General features: G+C 46.4%; 1 long non-coding RNA gene across 1 annotated transcript; it reads left to right on the top strand.

The window, feature by feature from the left end:
* The first annotated feature begins 5,973 nt into the window (after window positions 1-5,973).
* Window positions 5,974-10,517, top strand: LOC140260199 (uncharacterized). The gene is made up of 3 exons (XR_011905513.1): window positions 5,974-6,106; window positions 6,682-6,781; window positions 8,108-10,517. It is a non-coding gene; the product is annotated as an uncharacterized lncRNA (long non-coding RNA).
* The last annotated feature ends 5,040 nt before the right edge of the window (window positions 10,518-15,557 follow it).

The raw sequence follows: 15,557 nt of genomic DNA on the forward strand, positions 1-15,557 counted from the left end.
ACATCAAGGCGCATGCGCGAGTTCCGAAACAAATTTACGCAAATACCAAATTCCGCACATAAATAGGAAAGCGCCGGTCCGGGAACGGCACTGCGCATGTGCGAGTTGACGAACATCGACGCATCAATGCGGCACGTCAGGAACGAGAAAAAGCGAGCGCCCGGTAGCGCGGAAATTCGCGGACAGTAATACGCATGCGCCAGCATCGGAAAACAGCAATGCGCCTGCGCAAGATACGAAACAGCAATACGCATGTGCGAGTACCCGCACAGGAAATACGCATGCGCCAACTCCGGAACGACAATACACATGCGCGAATATCCGAAAATCAATGCGCATGCGCAGGGTCAGAAACGGCAATACGCATGTGCGACTCCAGAAAAAAACAGTACGCATGCGCCAAATCCGGAACGAAAATACGCACGCGCAAGATATAGACTAACAATGCGCATGCGCGCATTCAGGAAAAGCAGAACGCATGCGCAAAGTCATGAACGGCAGTACGCACGCGCCAGTTTTTGCGCCAATTCCGGAAAGGCAACACGCATGCGCAAGTTCCGCAGACTCAGTACGCTTGCGCCGATTCAAGAACAGCAATACGCATGCGTCAGTTATCGCGCCAATTCCGGAACGGAACTGCGCATGCTCGACATTCAGAGACGTACTACGCATGCGGCAGTTTTTGCGCCAATGCTAGGACTGTAATACTCATGCGCGAGATGCGGAGACGTACTACGCATGCTCCCATTCAGGAACGGCAACACGCATGCGCCAACATGTAAACGAGAAAGCGCATGCGCAACATCCGGAGCGGTACTACGCTTGCGCCAATTTCGGAAGGGCAATACACATGCGCGAGGTTCGAAACGGCAGAACGCATGCGCCAATTCCGGAACCGTAATACGCATGCGCTAGTTACGGATCATCAGTACGCTTGCAGCAATTCAGGAACGGCAATACGCATGCACAAGTTGCGGAGCCGCACTACTACTGCGAACATTCCGGAACGGCAATACGCAATGCGCCAATTTTAATTCGTAAGCGGAAGTGTCAGAACGGCACAATTTATGCGCCCGCATTCTCGCTGTTTTTCCTTCTGCGTCCGTAACCGCGCGGATGTCCGCGGCCTTACGCAAGGATACTACTTTGACAGAACTGGCGTAGAAAGTGCCGCATGCGTAGTGCGGCTCCCAAACTCGCGCATGCGTTTTCTCGTTCCAAATTGGCGCATGCGTAGTGTCATTCCTAAATCGCCGCATGCGTATTTTCGTTCTAGAACTAGCGCGTGCGTAATGCGCCTTCGGAACTCGCGCATGCGTATTCTCGTTAGTGAACCGGCGCCTGCGTAGTGCAGCTCAGGGACTCACGCATGCGCATTGTCGTTCCCAAATTAAACCCTATGGGCCCCATTAAAAACTATGGGCCTCATTAAACCCTATGGGCTCCATTATAGCGCCGCCTTGTGGCTGTTAATGGTATTGCAGGCCCCCATTATACCCTATGGGCCCCATTATACCCTATGGGCCCCATTAAACCCTATGGGCTCCATTATAGCGCCGCCTTGTGGCTGTTAATGGTATTGCAGCCCCCATTATACCCTATGGGCCCCATTAAACCCTATGGGCTCTATTATAGCGCCACCTTGTGGCCGCTGAGGGTATTACAGACCCCATTAATCCCTATGAGCCCCATTAAACCCTATGGGCCCCATTAAACCCTAGAGGCCCCATTATACTCTATGGGGTCCCATTATTCCCTATGGGTTCCCATATAGCTTATGATAGAGCGCCACCTTGTGGCCATTGTAGGTATTGCAGGCCCCCATTAAACCCTATGGGCCCCATTAAACCCTATGGGCCCCATTAAACCCTATGAGCCCCATTAAACCCTATGGGCCCCATTAAACCCTAGAGGCCCCATTATACTCTATGGGGTCCCATTATTCCCTATGGGTTCCCATATAGCTTATGATAGAGCGCCACCTTGTGGCCATTGTAGGTATTGCAGGCCCCATTAAACCCTATGGGCCCCATTAAACCCTATGGGCCCCATTAAACCCTATGGGCCCCATTATACCCTATGGGGTCCCATATAGCTTATGTTAGAACGCCACCTGGTGGCCGCTATAGGTATTGCAGGTCCCATTAATCCCTATGGGCCCCATTAAAACCTATGGGCCCCATTAAACCCTATGGGCTCCATTATAGCGCCGCCTTGTGGCTGTTAATGGTATTGCAGCCCCCATTATACCCTATGGGCCCCATTAAACCCTATGGGCTCTATTATAGCGCCACCTTGTGGCCGATGAGAGTATTGCAGGTCCCCATTAAACCCTATGGCCGCGATTTAACCCTATGGGCTCCATTATAGCGCCGCCTTGTGGCTGTTAATGGTATTGCAGGCCCCAATTATACCCTATGGGCCCCATTAAACCCTATGGGCTCCTTTAAACCCTATGGGGTCCCATATAGCTTATGTTAGAGCGCCACCTGGTGGCCGCCCCTTTGGACTCCAGCCTACCGGGGGTGTGGCTTCATGGCTCATTAGCATATGGGGCTCCGCCCCTTTAGACTGGAGACTGCAGACCCCATTAAACCCTATGGGCCCCAATAAACCCTATGGGCCTCATTAAACCCTATGGGCTCCATTATAGCGCCGCCTTGTGGCTGTTAATGGTATTGCAGGCCCCCATTATACCCTATGGGCCCCATTATACCCTATGGGCCCCATTAAACCCTATGAGCTCCGTTATAGCGCCGCCTTGTGGCCGCTGAGGGTATTGCAGCTCCCATTAAACCCTATGGTCCCGATTAAACCCTATGGGCTCCATTATAGCGCCGCCTTGTGGCTGTTAATGGTATTGCAGGCCCCATTAATCCCTATGGTCCCCATTAAACCCTATGGACCCCATTAAACCCTATGGCCGCGATTTAACCCTATGGGCTCCATTATAGCGCCGCCTTGTGGCTGTTAATGGTATTGCAGGCCCCAATTATACCCTATGGGCCCCATTAAACCCTATGGGCTCCTTTAAACCCTATGGGGTCCCATATAGCTTATGTTAGAGCGCCACCTGGTGGCCGCCCCTTTGGACTCCAGCCTACCGGGGGTGTGGCTTCATGGCTCATTAGCATATGGGGCTCCGCCCCTTTAGACTGGAGACTGCAGACCCCATTAAACCCTATGGGCCCCAATAAACCCTATGGGCCTCATTAAACCCTATGGGCTCCATTATAGCGCCGCCTTGTGGCTGTTAATGGTATTGCAGGCCCCCATTATACCCTATGGGCCCCATTATACCCTATGGGCCCCATTAAACCCTATGAGCTCCGTTATAGCGCCGCCTTGTGGCCGCTGAGGGTATTGCAGCTCCCATTAAACCCTATGGTCCCGATTAAACCCTATGGGCTCCATTATAGCGCCGCCTTGTGGCTGTTAATGGTATTGCAGGCCCCATTAATCCCTATGGTCCCCATTAAACCCTATGGACCCCATTAAACCCTATGGGCTCCGTTATAGCTCCGCCTTGTGGCTGTTAATGGTATTGCAGCCCCCATTAAACCCTATGGGCCCCATTAAACCCTATGGGCCCCATTAAACCCTATGGACCCCATTAAACCCTATGGGCTCCGTTATAGCGCCGCCTTGTGGCTGTTAATGGTATTGCAGGCCCCCATTAAACCCTATGGGCCCCATTAAACCCTATGGGCCCCATTAAAACCTATGGGCCCCATTAAAACCTATGGGCCCCATTAAACCCTATGGGCTCCATTATAGCGCCGCCTTGTGGCTGTTAATGGTATTGCAGGCCCCCATTATACCCTATGGGCCCCATTAAACCCTATGGGCTCCATTAAGCCCTATGGGGTCCCATATAGCTTATGTTAGAGCGCCACCTGGTGGCCGCCCCTTTGGACTCCAGCCTACCGGGGGTGTGGCTTCATGGCTCATTAGCATATGGGGCTCCGCCCCTTTAGACTGGAGACTGCAGACCCCATTAAACCCTATGGGCCCCATTAAACCCTATGGGCCCCATTAAACCCTATGGGCTCCATTATAGCGCCACCTTGTGGCTATTGAGAGTATTGCAGGCCCCCATTAAACCCTATGGGCCCCATTAAACCCTATGGGCCTCATTAAACCCTATGGGCTCCATTATAGCGCCGCCTTGTGGCTGTTAATGGTATTGCAGGCCCCCATTATACCCTATGGGCCCCATTATACCCTATGGGCCCCATTAAACCCTATGAGCTTCGTTATAGCGCCGCCTTGTGTCTCTTAATGGTATTGCAGCCCCCATTATACCCTATGGGCCCCATTAAACCCTATGGGCTCTATTATAGCGCCACCTTGTGGCCGCTGAGGGTATTGCAGCTCCCATTAAACCCTATGGTCCCGATTAAACCCTATGGGCTCCATTATAGCGCCGCCTTGTGGCTGTTAATGGTATTGCAGGCCCCCATTATACCCTATGGGCCCCATTAAACCCTATGGGCTCTATTGCCAACAGACAAGACTACAATGCTAATTAGTAAGACTCTATAGCTAATAAATGAGACTGCATTGCTAATAAATATAACTCCATTAAGACTTAAGAGTCCATTGCCATTAAATAAGAGTCCATTGCCAATAAGTAAGAGTGTATTGATTGTAAGGCTCCATTGCCCATAAATGAGACTCCATTGCCAATCGAAAAGATTAATTGAAATAAAACTATATTTTCGGAAATATAAACTAATAAACTAATAAACTAACAACTAATAAAACAATATTGCCGGAAGGGACGCTACTGCGCATGTCCAAAATGGCGGCGGAGAAGCGCTACTGCGCATGTCCAAAATGGCGTCCTCCAATTTTGGCGGGATATCCCACAATGCACCGCGGCGGAAGGGACGCTACTGCGCATGTCCAAAATGGCGGCGGAGAAGCGCTACTGCGCATGTCCAAAATGCCGACCTCCTCCTGCCGCGTTATATCCCACAATGCACCGCGGCAGAAGGGACGCTACTGCGCATGTCCAAAACGGCGGCGGAAAAGCGCTACTGCGCATGTCCAAAACGGCGGCGGAAAAGCGCTACTGCGCATGACCAAAATGGCGCCCTCCTATTTTAGCGGCGTTCTCTCCCGCCTTTGGCGCGCCCCGCGGTTTCTCGTTCGTTCTCCCTCAGCCGAACCCCGCGGGAGCCGACAAGGAGCCTCCATCGGCGGAGCGGTTTGTGCGTGGGATCAGGGCAGCCCGTCAGCCGGACGGAGCCGTCCTACGCGGGGTAGAAGCGCAGCGATCGTCGCTGCCCCCGGCCGGGTGAGCTCCCGGGTCCGGTTGGTTCCGGCTGGGGTAGAAAAGCTGCCGGCAGTTCCTGCCCGGGGAACAACAGTCGGACCGTGGAACAGCGTTTGGACGCAGGGAAAAGTCCGGGAGCGTCGCAGCAGGAGCTGCAGGTTGTTGCCTCGTTGCTGTTCTCAGCCATGGCAACGATAACGGGGTGTTCGTGCTGCTGTTCCCATCTATTGCTTATGGCCAGGTACCGTGTATTGCAGTCAGTGCTATCAAAGCGCTTGAAAGAAGGCCTGCAGCTCTGACTCAGTGCAGTGTGAAGCCGGCAGTGTGTGTGACTATGAAATAGATGGTCGTCTATTGTTGGTTTACTTATGATATATAAAATTGCTGCTAATGTCCCCCTATAGCCCCCCATCATCCCATTGCCCCCTATAGCCCTCCATTGCTTAGGAGTGTGGGGGTGAGCCATGGAGTGGGGTGAGTGATCCCTTCCTTGTGGGGTGGGGTGAGTGATCCCTTCCTTGTGGGGTGGGGTGAGTGTTCCCTTCCTTGTGGAGTGGGGTGAGTGTTCCCTTCCTTGTGGGGTGGGGTGAGTGTTCCCTTCCTTGTGGGGTGGGGTGAGTGATTCCTTCCTTGTGGGGTGGGGTGAGTGTTCCCTTCCTTATGGGGTGAGCCATGGAGTGGGGTGAGTGATCCTTTCCTTATTTTAAGGCTGTGTTTTTCTCTTTTTAGTGGATCCTGACCCCATTTCAGGGCTGGCAGCGGCAGGAGCAGCATCTGTACCTGATTGCTTCCTTGGGAGTGTGGGCTGTTTGTCTCTGGAATGAGGTGAGTGATTCCTTTATTTTGGGGCTGGGAGCTCTGTTTTTCTCAGGGGGTTGTGACCATATTTAAGGGGTGCCACCTGCAAGGGACACATATCTCCTTGCAGACTGTTTTCTGTGGGGTGAGCCCCGCTCCTCGGGAAGGGGTGAGTGATTCCTGCCTTATTGCAGGGCTGTGATCTGCCCCTGTTGGGGCTCATAGCTGCATTGGAAGGCTGGCAGCCATGAGGGCAGTATCTCTCCTTGGGGACTGCTTCCTTTGGAGTGTGGGGTGAGCTCTGGGCCTTGGATTGGGGTGAGGGGTTCTTTATGTCAGGGCTGTGCTGCCCTCATTTCTGGGGCAGCCTGACCACATTGCAGTGTCAGCAGCTGTAAGGGTGGTGTTTCTCCCTGGAGTTTGCCTCCTGCGGGCTGTGGGTGAGTGTTTGTCTTTGGGATGGGGTGAATGTTTTCTGCTTTGTTTCAGGGCTGTGAGCTCTGCCATTTTTAGGTATCCCGACCACTGCAGTGCCTGCTTGTGCAAAAGGTGCTGCCCTGCACATGTGGGTAGTGCCTTCATTGCTGTATTGTGTCCAACAGGTGCCAGCAGAGCCCTGAGAGATGTGCAGCTCCTGATGAGAACAGCGAGGAACAGAAACCTGCATTGCCTGGAATGGCCCTGAACCAGCTTTGCTGACCGGTAACTCTCAGCCCAGCAGATAAGAGCAGCACACACTGACTGTGTTGGATCTGTTCCATACTGAGACCCAAGATAATGTTCCAGAGCTCATTTATGCACTTCAGTGCTTAATTCTTATTGCAGTGCCCTTCTTGCTGCCCCCAAATGCAGCCATTGCCTCTTGCCCCCCAAGTGCTGCCATCTCTCTCTGCCCCCCAAGTACAGCCTGTGTGTCGTGCCCCATAAGTGCCGCCATCACATTCTGCCCCCCAAGTTCGTTTCTGTTCCCCCATGGCTCCATTCAGTTCTTTATTGCTGCTGTTGCTCCTCCATTGCAGTTCTGCGTTGTGTCCACAAGGCGGCGCCGTTGTAGCTCCCATTGCTGTTAATAGGGCTGCAATGCAAAGGGAGATTCAGACTGCTGCTATTAATGTCCTCTATGGTCACTATGGGGTTTAATGGGGGCTATGGGGTTTTATGGGATCATTTGGGGCCTTTATGGGGTCTCTATGGGGTTTAATGGGGCCTTTGGGTGTCCGATGGGGTTTAATGGGATCTTATGGGATCCCTATGGGGGTTTAATAAGGGCCTATGGGATGTTATGGGGTCCTTATGGGGTTTAATGGGGTCTTCTGGGATATTTATGGGCCATGATGTGTGTGTGTATATGTGTGTGTATATATGTGTGCATATGCCCCATAAGACCTCACTGGCCCCCATTAAACCCCATAGAGACGCAAAAGGACTACATAGAGACCCCATAGGCCCCATTTGAACCCCATAGAGACCCCATAGGCCCCATTTGGACCCCATAGGACCCCATAAGACCCTTTTGAACTCCATAGGACCCCATAGACACCCCATAAGACCCCATAGGCCTCCATTAAACCCCATAGAGACCTGATGTGAGATGTGTGTCTGTGTGTGTCTGTGTGTGTCTGTGTGTGTCTGTGTGTGTCTGTGTGTGTCTGTGTGTGTCTGTGTGTGTCTGTGTGTGTCTGTGTGTGTCTGTGTGTGTCTGTGTGTGTCTGTGTGTGTCTGTGTGTGTCTGTGTGTGTCTGTGTGTGTCTGTGTGTGTCTGTGTGTGTCTGTGTGTGTCTGTGTGTGTCTGTATAATGGCCTTATATCCCATAGCTGGATGGCGTTTTGTCTTTATGCTGTTCCTGTTGTGTGTTGGTGCCTTTATGAGCCATCCCTGCCTTATACCCCATATCCATCCTGTTGTTCCTATTGCAGTGCTGATGCCTTTATTAACCATCCCTTATACCCCGTATCCATCCTGTTGTTCCTATTGCAGTGCTGATGCCTTTATTAATCCTCCCTACTTTCCATCCTCACATGCTGCAGGTTGGATTCCTCCACTGAGTCCAGATTGTTGCCGCTCCACATCCATGTGTGTCAGCTCAGCATCTGTGTGCACAATGAAACACCAGTCACCGATTGGCTGCAGGATCATCCCATTGGCTGCTGGACCCCATTGTGCACCACAGACCCCACTGTGTGCTGTAGGATCATCCCATTGGGTGTAGGATCATCCCATGGGCTGCAGGACCCCATTGTGTGCTGTAGGATCGTCCCATTGTGTGCTGTAGGATCATCCCATTGGCTGCTGGACCCCATTGTTTGCATTCTGCCACCAGGTGACCCGGCAATGTGAAGTTGTTCTCACTGTCTCATGATACCGTGGGAAATAACTTCAAGTTATGACTGCGGGCCTGAGGAAGAAGGCCAGGAGGTCCCAAGGGTCAGGCTGTGATCATTAGAATAGAAGTCTAAGAGGTCTCCCAGGGGCACAGGCGAATCCAAGGCTCTGCAAAACTAAGATCTCAACTAAGTGTGGGCAGCTTGGGGATAAATACCTTAGAAAATGGAATGGATTGGAGACCATCCAGCTTCTGCCTTGGGAGACTTAACACTTCCTAGTTTAAGCTAGCCTTGAATGAACCAAAAGTAATAAAAAGTTCCTCAATCATCTGTTGTTCTGGGCTTTTCTGTTATGGTGTTTTCTAAGACTGCTTCTATTTCTTTTTGCTCTGTACGGAGATACTTGAGCCAGTGGTATGGGAATAAAAGCGACAGGATGGGTTTGGCAATTAAACACCTAAAAAGTTTCAATAAAGATCTACAAAAACGTGAGGATTCTCAGTAAAATATCTTTCATTCTGGAAAAGTCAAGGAAATCATGAAACCATAAGGAAGAAGAAAGAAGTTCTGTAACACACTGTGTGTGTGTATCTGCGTGTGTGTGTATCTGCGTGTGTGTGTATCTGCGTGTGTGTGTATCTGCGTGAGTGTGTATCTGCGTGAGTGTGTATCTGCGTGAGTATATGTATCTGCGTGAGTATATGTATCTGCGTGAGTATGTGTATCTGCGTGAGTATGTGTATCTGCGTGAGTATGTGTATCTGCGTGAGTATGTGTATCTGCGTGAGTATGTGTATCTGCGTGAGTGTGTATCTGCGTGAGTGTGTATCTGCGTGAGTGTGTATCTGCGTGAGTGTGTATCTGCGTGAGTGTGTATCTGCGTGAGTGTGTATCTGCGTGAGTGTGTATCTGCGTGAGTGTGTATCTGCGTGAGTGTGTATCTGCGTGTATATCTGTGCGTGTATATATCTGTGTTTCCATATATCTGTGTGTGTATATCTGTGTGTGTATATCTGTGTTTGTATATATCTGTGTGTGTATCTGTGTGTGTATCTGTGTGTGCATGTCTCTGTGTGTATGTCTGTGTGTGTATCTGTGTGTGTATATCTGTGTGTGTGTTTATATCTGTGTGTGTGAATATATCTGTTTGTTTGTATATCTGTGTGTGTGTATATCTGTGTGTGTATGTCTGTGTGTGATTATATCTGTGTGTGTATATCTGTGTGAGTATATCTGTGTGAGTATATCTGTGTGAGTATATCTGTGTGAGTATATTTGAGGTTGTATCTTTGTGTGTATATATCTGAGTTTGTACATATCTGTGTGTATATATCTGTGTCTGTATATTTGTGTCTGTATATTTGTGCCTGTATATATCTGTCTGTATTTCTGTGTGTGTGTATATCTGTGTGTGTATATCCATGATTGTATATATCTCTGTGTGTATCTGTGTGTGTATATCTTTGCTTATATATATCTCTGTGTGAGTATATCTGTGTGAGTATATTTGAGGTTGTATCTGTGTGTGTGTATGTGTTTGTGTATCTGTGTGTGTCTATATCTGTGAGTGTATATATCTGTGTGTGTATATCTGATAAGGAAAATGGTAAAATCCTCAGCCAATATGCTACTCATTTATCCCCTGTACAGCCCCAAACCATGTCCCATGTAGGGGTGTTAGACTTTGTGAAATCATAAACAGTAGAGTAAGACAAAAATAGTGCTGACATTGTTATTTAGTAGTTAATAAGTTGGTGATCATGAGACAGATGGAATGGACTGGTCTAGCTTGGATAGCTCGGATGAAAGAAGACCATGAGACAGATGGAATGGACTGGTCAAGACCGGATAGCTTAGATGAAAGAAGAATAACACGCGAAGCATGAAAACCGGCGCGAACCAGATCCTAAGATGGGAAACAGCATCGAGAAGAAGAACTGATGATCTATTAATAATTAGTCTTAAGAATGGATAACATAAGTGATGTAATGTTTTTCTGATCATATAAATATAGGACCTTCGTATAGCTTGAATGTCATTCACTAGGAGTGACCCGAGCTCTGTATGTCTGTTGTACTGAGCTTGTTAATAAAATCAACACTAGAGTACCCACGAGTTTGAGTCTCTCCCTGGTGTCCCTGTCCGCAACAATATCTGTGTCAGTATATATATGTGTGTGTGTATATAATTGTGTGTATAAATCTGTGTGTGTGTATATCTGTGTGTGTCTGTATCTCTGTGTGTGTGTATATCTGTGTGTATACCTGTGTGTGTATGTCTGTGTGTGTATATATCTGTATGTGTACATATCTGTGTGTGTATATCTGTGTTTGTATCTGTGTATTTGTATCTGTTTGCTTGTATCTGTGTGTTTGTATCTGTGTTTGTACCTGTGTGTGTATATTTGTGTTTATATCTGTGCGTATTTGCGTGTGTACACATCTGTGTGTGTATATATCTGTGTGTGTATCTGTGTTTCTGTATATATCTGTGTGTGTATATATGTGTTTGTATATATCTATGTGTGTATCAGTGTGTGTATGTCTGTGTGTGTATATATCTGTGTGTATGTATATCTGTGTGTGTATAAATCTGTGTGTTTATATATGTTTTTGTATATCTGTGTGTGTTTATCTGTGTGTCTATATTTGTGTGTGTATATCTGTGTGTGTATATCTGTGTGTGTATCTGTGTGAGTATATTTGTGTTTGTATCTGTGTGTGTTTATCTGTGTGTACATATCTGTGTGTGTATATCTGTGTGTGTATATCTGTGTGTGTATATCTCTGTGTGTATATTTGTGTGTGTATATTTGTGTTTGTATCTGTGTGTGTACATATCTGTGTGTATATATCTGTGTGTGTATATCTTTGTGTGTATATCTGTGTGTGTATATCTGTGTTAGTATATATCTCTGTGTGTATTAGTGTGTGTATGTCTGTGTGTGTATATATCTGTCTGTATATATCTGTGTGTGTGTATATCTGTGTTTGTATATCTATGTTTGTATTTATCTCTGTGTGTATATATCTGCGTGTATATATCTGTGTGTGTCTATATCTCTGTGTGTGTATTTATGTGTGTGTGTATATCTGCATGTGTATATAAATGTGTGTGTAGATATCTGTGTGTCTATGTCTATGTGTGTGTATATCTGTGTGTGTATATCTGTGTGTGTATATCTGTGTGTGTATATCTGTGTTTGTATCTGTGTCTATATATCTCTGTGTGTATTTCTGTGTTTGAATATATCTTTGTGTGTATCAGTGTGTGTGTATGTCTTTGTGTGTATATATCTGTGTGTGTATATATCTGTATGTGTATATATCTGTATGTGTACGTATCTGTGTGTGTATATCTCTGTTTGTATCCGTGTGTTTGTATCTGTGTGTGTATATCTGTGTGAGTATATTTGTGTTTATATCTGTATGTGTATATAACAGTGTGTGTATATGTCCGTGTATGTATTTCTGTGTGTGAGTATATCTGTGTGTGTGTATCTGTGTGTTTATATATCTGTGTGTATATCTGTGTGTGTATATCTGTGTGTGTATATCTGTGTGCGTATATATCTGTTTGCGTATATATCTGTGTGCGTATATATCTTTGTGCGTATATATCTGTGTGCGTATATCTGTGTGCGTATATCTGTGTGTGTATATATCTGTGTGTGTGTATATCTGTGTGGGTATATCTGTGTGCGTATATATCTGTGTGTACATATCTGTGTGTGTGTATATCTGTGTGTGTATATCCGTGTGCTTATATATCTGTGTGAATATATCTGTGTGTGAATATATCTGTGTGTATATCTGTGCGTGTATATCTGTGTGTGTATATCTGTGTGCGTATATATCTGTGTGCGTATATATCTGTGTGCGTATATCTGTGTGCGTATATATCTGTGTGTATATATCTGTGTGTGAGTATATCTGTGTGCGTGTGTCTATAAATGGGGGCGTGTCTGTAAATGTGGGGGTGTGTCTATAAATGTGGGGGTGTCTATAAATGTGGGGGTGCGTCTATAAATGGGGGTGTGTCTATCAAATGTGGGGGTGCGTCTATAAATGTGGGTGTGTGTCTATAAATGTGGGGGTGCGTCTATAAATGTGGGGGTGCATCTATCAAATGTGGGTGTGTGTCTATAAATGTGGGGGGGTGTCTATAAATGTGGGTGTGTCTATAAATGTGGGTGTGTCTATAAGTGTGTGTGTGTGTCTATAAGTGTGTGTGTGTCTATAAGAGTGTGTGTGTCTATAAATGTGTGTGTGTCTACAAGTGTGTGTGTGTGTCTATAAATGTGTGTTTGTGTCTATAAATGTGTGTGTGCGTCTATGTGTGTGTGTGTGTCTATAAGTGCGTGTGTGTCTATAAGTGTGTGTGTGTCTATAAATGTGTGTGTGTCTACAAGTGTTTGTGTGTTTCTATAAGTGTGTGTGTGTCTATAAGTGTGTGTGTGTCTATAAGTGTGTGGGTGTGTCTATAAATGTGGGTGTGTCTATAAATGTGGGTGTGTCTATAAATGTGGGTTTGTGTCTATAAATGTGGGTGTGTCTATAAATGTGGGGGTGTCTATAAATGTGTGGGTGTCTATAAATGTGGGTTTGTGTCTATAAATGTGGGGGTGTGTCTATAAATGTGTGTGTCTATAAATGTGTGTGTGTGTGTCTATAAGTGCGTGTGTGTGTCTAGAAGTGTGTGTGTGTCTATAAGTGTGTGTGTGTGTCTATAAGTGTGTGTGTGTCTATAAGTGTGTGTGTGTGTCTATAAGTGTGTGTGTGTCTATAAATGTGTGTTTGTGTATATAAATGTGTGTGTGCGTCTATAAGTGTGTGTGTGTGTCTATAAGTGCGTGTGTGTCTATAAGTGTGTGTGTGTCTATAAATGTGTGTGTGTCTACAAGTGTGTGTGTGTGTCTATAAGTGTGTGTGTGTCTATAAATGTGTGTTTGTGTCTATAAATGTGTGTGTGCGTCTATAAGTGTGTGTGTGTGTCTATAAATGTGTGTGTGTCTATAAATGTGTGTGTGCGTCTATAAGTGTGTGTGTGTGTCTATAAGTGTGTGTGTGTCTATAAGTGAGTGTGTGTCTTTAAATGTGTGTGTGTCTACAAGTGTGTGTGTGTGTCTATAAGTGTGTGTGCGTCTATAAGTGTGTGGGTGTGTCTATAAGTGCGTGCGTGTCTATAAGTGAGTGTGTGTCTATAAATGTGTGTGTGTCTACAAGTGTGTGTGTGTGTCTATAAGTGCGTGTGTGTCTATAAGTGTGTGTGTGCGTCTATAAATGTGTGTGTGTCTACAAGTGTGTGTGTGTCTATAAGTGTGGGTGTGTGTCTATAAGTGTGTGTGTGCGTCTATAATTGTGTGTGTGTCTATAAGTGTGTGTGTGCGTCTATAAGTGTGTGTGTGTCTATAAGAGTGTGTGTGTGTCTATAAGTGTGTGTGTGTCTGTGTGTTTGTCTATAAGTGTGGGGGGGTGTATATAAATGGGGGGGTGTGTCTATAAATGTGGGTGTGTCTATAAAATGTGGGGGCATGTCTATAAATGTGGGGGGGGTGTCTATAAATGTGGGGGTGTGTCTATAAATGTGGGTGTGTCTATAATTGTGGGGGTGTGTCCCTAAATGTGGGGCTGTGTCTATGAATGTGGAGTTGTGTCTATAAATGTGGGGGTGTCTATAAATGTGGTGGTGTCTGTAAATGTGGGGGTGTCTATAAATGTGGGGGTGTCTATAAATGTGGGGGTGTGTCTATAAATGTGGGGGTGTCTATAAATGTGGGGGTGTGTCTATAAATGTGGGCGTGTCTATAAACGTGGGTGTGTCTATAAATGTGGGGGTGTGTCTATAAATGTGGGGGTGTCTATAAATGTGGGGATGTGTCTATAAATGTGGGAGGGTGTCTATAAATGTGGGCGTGTCTCTAAATGTGGGCGTGTCTATAAATGTGGGGGCGTGTCTATAAATGTGGGTGTGTGTCTATAAATGTGGGGATGTCTATAAATGTGGGGGTGCGTCTATAAATGTGGGGGTGCGTCTATAAATGTGGGTGTGTGTCTATAAATGTGGGTGTGTGTCTATAAATGTGGGGGGGTGTCTATAAATGTGGGTGTGTCTATAAGTGTGTGTGTGTGTCTATAAGTGTGTGGGTGTGTCTATAAGTGTTTGTGTGTCTATAAGTGTGTGTGTGTGTCTATAAATGTGTGTGTGTGTCTATAAGTGTGTGTGTGTGCCTATAAGTGTGTGGGTGTGTCTATAAGTGTTTGTGTGTCTATAAGTGTGTGTGCGTCTATAAATGTGTGTGTGTGTCTATAAGTGTGTGTGTGTGTGTCTATAAGTGTGTGGGTGTGTCTATAAGTGTTTGTGTGTTTCTATAAGTGTGTGTGTGTGTCTATAAGTGTGTGTGTGTGTCTATAAATGTGGGGGGGTGTCTATAAATGTGGGTGTGTCTATAAATGTGTGGGTGTCTATAAATGTGGGGGTGTGTCTATAAATGTGGGGGTGTGTCTATAAATGTGTGTGTGTGTGTCTATAAGTGTGTGTGTGTGTCTATAAGTGTGTGTGTGTCTATAAATGTGTTTGTGTCTATAAATGTGTGTGTGTGTGTCTATAAGTGTGTGTGTGTCTATAAATGTGTTTGTGTCTATAAATGTGTGTGTGCGTCTATAAGTGTGTGTGTGTGTCTATAAGTGCGTGTGTGTCTATAAATGTGTGTGTGTCTATAAATGTGTGTGTGTCTACAAGTGTGTGTGTGTGTCTATAAGTGCGTGTGTGTCTATAAGTGTGTGTGTGCGTCTACAAGTGTGTGTGTGTCTACAAGTGTGTGTGTGTCTATAAGTGTGGGTGTGTGTCTATAAGTGTGTGTGTGCGTCTATAAGTGTGTGTGTGTCTATAAGAGTGTGTGTGTGTCTATAAGTGTGTGTGTGTCTGTGTGTTTGTCTATAAGTGTGGGGGGGTGTCTATAAATTGGGGGGGTGTCTATAAATGTGGGGGTGTCTATAAATGTGGGGATGTGTCTATAAATGTGGGGGTGTGTCTATAAATGGGGGTGTGTCTATAAATGGGTGTGTGTCTATAAATGTGGGTGTGTCTATAAATGCGGTGGTGCGTCTATAAATGTGGGTGTTTCTATAAATGTGGGGGTGCGTCTATAAAT

Source organism: Excalfactoria chinensis, chromosome 17, assembly GCF_039878825.1.
Source record: "Excalfactoria chinensis isolate bCotChi1 chromosome 17, bCotChi1.hap2, whole genome shotgun sequence".
In the NCBI taxonomy this organism is placed as follows: Eukaryota; Metazoa; Chordata; class Aves; order Galliformes; family Phasianidae; genus Excalfactoria; species Excalfactoria chinensis.